This window comes from Equus quagga, chromosome 3 (assembly GCF_021613505.1).
Source record: "Equus quagga isolate Etosha38 chromosome 3, UCLA_HA_Equagga_1.0, whole genome shotgun sequence".
Lineage (NCBI taxonomy): Eukaryota > Metazoa > Chordata > Mammalia > Perissodactyla > Equidae > Equus > Equus quagga.
This window is the reverse complement of record NC_060269.1, coordinates 102445317-102451399: the sequence shown is the minus strand read 5'-3', so window position 1 is coordinate 102451399 and position 6083 is coordinate 102445317. Positions and strand designations below refer to the sequence as shown.

Here is a 6083-nt window from a genome sequence, read left to right as displayed (position 1 = left end):
TGTTTGAAACAATTAAGCTTAATAATTTTTTTTGGCATAAGTTTTGAGTTGGAATAATAAATTTCAGTATATACTCATATAGTTTTATTCCTAATATATTTTTTCCTAAGTCTTTTTCTCTTTGAATAACATACTTCTAACTCTTAAAGAGCAAGTAAATTCCTTTAATACAAACATTGATCTGAGAAGGTAAATTGTGAAAGGTTATTTTGTCTTAAGAGGAAGGGACCCTTACATCATATGTTCTTCTTTCTGGAATAAACTGGAGAACTCTTATCTATGAGGCAGTGTAGCTTCAGGCCTCAGCTATAACTACTCCCTTTTTCCTTCTTTCCTGTTTTAGCAAACTTCCAGCAATGAAACAGACAACATTTTGTGGTCACAAATACAGCAGTTGCTACACAGGCCAGCAGGAACCCAATCACATCTAAAGAGTGGTACTGGAACCAGGTGAGGTCGTGGGAGGCTGGTTGCAGGTGTTTGACTCCTTTGTGGTGCATGACCAACTCGATCCAGAAGACAGCTCGATGTACAGGTTTCATTGGCTGATTGTGGTGAGTTTTTGACAATTTCATAGCATTTTATGTATATCTAAGGGAGAAACACAAAGATAGCACAACTGAAATGAAGTTATATGACCTATGCATATCATTCCTATGTAAGGCTTTTGAAATGTGCCATACGTATGTTGTAAAATCAATGTTGTACAATTGCAGAAGCAATAGTAAATTTTTATTTGGGTCATCATAGATGGTTTGGCTTTTCAATTAGAATTTTATGAATGATAAATATTTTAAAAAGTGAAGTTAAGTTGGCATAATGTAATCTTTTCTTGCAGAGGAAATGATATGAGACATTGTAAGAGGTATATATGAGATGGTGGAAATGCAGTTGTAGGATGGTCCTTACAAAATATTTAAAGAAGAATTGCATCATCCTGGGTGAATTGCTTCCTCACCAGTCCCTGTGCTTCTACTCTTCTCTTCTACCTTGTGGTCTTTATTTTTCTTCCTCCAACCAGAATCACTTTTGAAATAGACATCCAATACGACAGTTTCCTGCTCAAACTTTCCGTCTGGCTTCTCCTCCCTTTTAGAATAAATTCTAAATCTGGTGGTTGCCCTACAGGATCCTATGTGTTCATATCCCTGGCAACCTCTCTATCACTTTATTCCATGCAGATCCTGTAGTAGGTACCTTGGCCTTCTAGCTCATTCTGGAAGTTACCTAAATTGTTCTCACCTCCTCATCTTTGTAAACCTAGTCTCCTCTGTCTCTCTCCTGGACCATTTTTCCCTGCAACACCTCAAAGCTTGCTTCCACCTCCTTACAGTAGAGGTGGTAACATCTCAGAGAGGCTTTTCCTGGCCATGCAATTATAGAATCCCCCACATTTCTTTGTGGGGTTTTTTTTGTATTTTTTTGGTGCTATTTGATTCCTTAGAATTTCTAAATACAGTACATTTTGTAAAACATTCCTTTTAAGTATGAGATATATAAGAAAAATGCACATATCCTAAATGAGCAGCTCAAAATTTCAATATTAGCTAGAAAATTGTTTTGAAATGCATACACTAATGTCTCGACTCGCAGGTATTGATATAGGATTCCACAGCTACATAGAAGCACCGCAGTTTCCTGGACCCTTTCACTACTCCTTTTCCTGAATTTTAACTTTAAATACTGTAGTCTAGTTGTCTTGTTTACCTATTGGAATTATAGTATGTACTCATTTGTTTTTGTCTTTTTTCTAGCAGCTTTTGATTGATTACCTGGCTGTATTATATTTGATTGCATGACAACACCAGAAATTATCTCTTCATTTATTGATTAACATTTGGATTGTTATTAATTTACTGGCTATTACTACTAATGCTGTCATGAGCATTCTTGTATATGTCTTTTAGTTTACATATTTATGCATGCCTGTTGCATAATACCTAGAAGTGGATTTGAGGAGAAGTTGCATGTGTGCTTATGATTTATTTGTTGACTCTGAACTATTTAGAAAGGTATTGCTTAATTTCCAAAATTTAAAGATTTTTAGTTATCTTTCTTTTGATAATTTATAAAATTTTAGTCTGTCCAGACGATATACTCCATATGATATGAAAATTTTCAAGTACTGCATTTTGGTTTATGCCACAGCACATATGGCCAATTCCATTGATAATTCTGTATGCTTTTTAAAATTGTGTTTTCCTCATTATCATATAAATAACATAGGTTACATTTTACATATATGTTCTTCATAACATTTTTTACATCTTCTTCATATCTATTCATTATTTCGTCACCTTCTGCTATGTTCATGAGAAACGTACTTAAAAATGTTCTATTATGACTATAGATTTGTTGGTTTCCATTTTTCTTTTTGTCTACTTTTACTTTGTTTATTTGGAGGATTTATCTGTAGATGCTACCAATTAATAATTTGACTTCTTTTGAAAGACTAACCTATTTGCCATCATAAAGTATTTATCTTTATTTTTACTAGTGCTCCTAGTCTGCTGTGTCTGATAGTAGTACAGGTACAGCATCTTTCTATGGTTACTGTTGGAATAGATCTCTTCCTTCCTTTATACTTACAATCTTCTTATACATTTCCAGTAAGCCTGTTTGTAAACAGTACACATAGTTAGTTTTTGAAATCTAGTTTGATAATCTTTGTGTTTAAATGATTTAGTCTGTTTAGATTTACTATAAGTAGTGGCATCTTTACATTTGCATCTACTATCTTGTCTTGTATTTTCTTTCCTATTTGTCCAACCTGCTTTATATTTCTTTTTCTATTTTTTCTTGCCTCATTTAAAAGTATTTTTAAATTCAATTGTACTACTGTTTTCTTCTTGATAATACATATTTAAAGTATTCCTAGGGGATACCGTCCTTATAAGGGAATAACGCTGATAGTGGTAATAAACGCTGCATTGATGGTCTCCATGCTAGGCACTACAAATTCCACATTATTCTTCTTTGGAATTCGAAAAAAGTTAACCATTAACGATTTATTTCATCAATATTAAAATTTTTTCTGCTTGAAAGCACACCAATCAGAGGGTGAGAAATCAACCCCCAGAATCAGCGAATATATGTGCAAATCAAATGTCTGATAATGCATAAAATATTCTTACAGTCCAATAATGAGAAGACAAATAACTCAATTAAAACACTGGCAAGGGATTGAAATAGACCTTTCTCTAAGTAAGATAGATGAATGAATATAATGAAAAATCCTCAGCAAAATACCAGCCACTGAATCTAGCAGCATATAAAAAATTATACAGCATTTTCAAATGGGATTTATCCCAGGATGCAAGCGTGGTTCAATAGAAAAAATCCATGTAATAATCCACATAAAGAGAATGAAGAGAAAAAAAACACATGGCCATCTCAATCGATGCAGAAAAACTTTGAACAAAATCCAACATCCTGTCATTGTGAAAACAGCCAGCAAAGTAGTATTAGAGGCAAGTTATTCAACATGATAATGGTATGTATGAGAGCCCATAGCTAACATCATACTTAATTAGAAAAGACTGAAAGCTTTCCCCCTAAGATGAGGATTGAAACAAAGATGTCTGCTTTCATCACTCCTACTCTACATTGTACTGAGAGTTCTTGCCAGAGCAAGTAGACAAGAGAAAGAAATAAAAGTCATCCAGATTAGAAACAAGAAGTAAAAGTATTTCTGTTCACAAAGGATATGATCTAATATATAGAAAATCCTAAAGAAGCCACAAAGAAAAGTATTAGAGCTAATAAAGTTATTCATGCACAAAAGTCCATGTATTTCTCTACACTAACAATGAAAAATGCAAAAAGAACATAATTCTATTTACAATAGCTTCCAAAATAATGAAATATTTAGGATTAAATTTAACTATGGCCGTGCAATTCTTGTATCCTAAAACTTAAAAATATTGCTGAAAGCAATTAAAGAAAACAAATTGAAAGGCATCCTATATCCACAGGCTGGAAGACTTAGCATTGTAAAAATGGCAATAAACTCCAAACAATCCACAGATTCAATGCAATCCCTGCCAAAATTCCGATGGCCTTTTTGTTAAAGTGGACAAATTGATCCTGAAATTCATATGGAATACCAATGGGACCTGAACAGAAAAAATAATCTTGAAAAAGAAGAACAAAGTCCACGGACTCATACTTCCTGACTGCAAAACCTACTACAAGTCTACAAAAGTCAAGACTGCCTTGGACAGATGTTGATATCAATAAAACAGATGTGAGAATCCAGAAACATGCCTTCACCTTATGGTCAATTGATTTTTGACAGGGATGCCAAAACTCTTCACTGGGGAAACAATTGCCTTTTAAAATATGGTTGTGGGAATATTGGATATCCATATCCAATGCGAAAAAATGAAGTTGGATTCTTACCTCAGTTACAAAAATTAACTCGATGTGAATCTAAACCCAAATGTAGGAGACAAAATTATATAACTGTTAGCGGACAGCAGGAGTAAACCTGGATCTTGCCTTTGACAACGGTTTCTTGGCTATGACACAAAAGCACAAGCAACCAAAGTAGGAATAGTTATAATTAGACCTCATGAAAATGAAAAACTTTAGTGCACCAAAGGACACTATCAAGAACTTGAAAAATCATCCCACGGAATTAGAGAATGCATTTGCAAATCATGTATCTGATAAGAGAATGTGTCATGAATGCATAAGCAGCTCTTACAGCTCAACAACAAAAAGACAAAACAACTCAATTGAAAGGTGGGTAAAGATTCTGAATACACATCTCTCCAAGGAAGATATAAAAATTGTCAATAAGCAAATGAAAAGGGGCTCAATATCATTAGGCCTCACTGAAATGTAACTCAAAATCACAATGTGTTATCACTTTGCAACTACTAGGATGGCTAAAATCAAAAAAGTGGAAACAGATAAGTAGTGGCAAAGAAGTGAAGAAATTAGAAATCTCATATGCTGCTGCTAAGAACATAAAATGGTACGACCACTTTGGAATACAGTCTGCCAGTCCTCACATGTTAAACCAACTATTATCATGTACCCGGCAATTCTACTCCTAGTAAAACACGAAATCCTGACACTTAACGTTACATCTCATATGTTCAGGGCTCCTTTCAAGGACTGAAAACAGAAGACAATTCTAACAAATAGTATTATAACATTTATAACTACATCAGCCAAAAAATTACAATAAAAAAGCCCCTTGTAAAAAGGTAAGGTATTCACACATCTTGTAAAATTCCAGGCTTTTCTGTACAATACTGAAAAAAAAGTAAATGAATGTATTGTTAATACCGTTTCCGAGAACTGCCTGGTGTTTTCAGCACTGAACGGGTGTCGAACACGTGAGGTAAAATGATAATGACAAGATTTTGTGTTTTAAACTGCAGATTATTTGCCTGTTCTGCTTTTTTTCCACCTTGCCCAATCAAAAAATTCTCTAAATTGTGCATTATATGACAATCCACACGTTTCTCAGGTCAGATTATACCAGTCAACTCAGTAATTCAGAAACAAACATGCCATCCATTTTAGCATGAGGCCTTCCACAACACCCGGGAGTGTTAAAGAGACTAACTCTTGGGCTGCTTTCAAGGACTGCAGGATCTTCAAGGCTTTCTGGGAGTCACTGTGTGGATTGCAAGTCACTTAAATCTCCCCATTTAACTGCCTCTTCTGTGTGCCCTGCTTCCCTTTCTGGATTGTCTCTCTTAAGAGTTTCAGGCTCTCTGCACCCCTCTGTTCCAAATATTTCAAAGGGATGTGTAGGGCATGAGGGAGATGACAGATGTCCACGTCCACATGACGCCTGGTGTGCACATTCCCTTAGGCCTGATGACCAAGAACAGGTTGGGTGATCCAGAATTTAGAACTCGCTTAATATAAGTGAGAAAAACTCACTCCTCTTCTGGACTCAGAAAATGCACTGGGCAGCACATATTGGTGGCCAGGAGCCACTAGTCCTGCAGGTAGTGACAGTGGTTCTGCTCTCTGCAAGCTGGACAGTGAGGCTTGCGGCTTCTCAGCCTAATACAGCAGAAAGTCCTCTGAAGGCATCAAAGGGCAGCAGGCTGCCACTG

General features: G+C 35.4%; 1 pseudogene; it reads right to left on the bottom strand.

The window, feature by feature from the left end:
- Nucleotides 1-302: 302 nt before the first annotated feature.
- The window catches only part of LOC124236815 (UDP-glucuronosyltransferase 2B31-like), a 406660-nt pseudogene continuing 400879 nt past the window's right edge, over nt 303-6083 (bottom strand).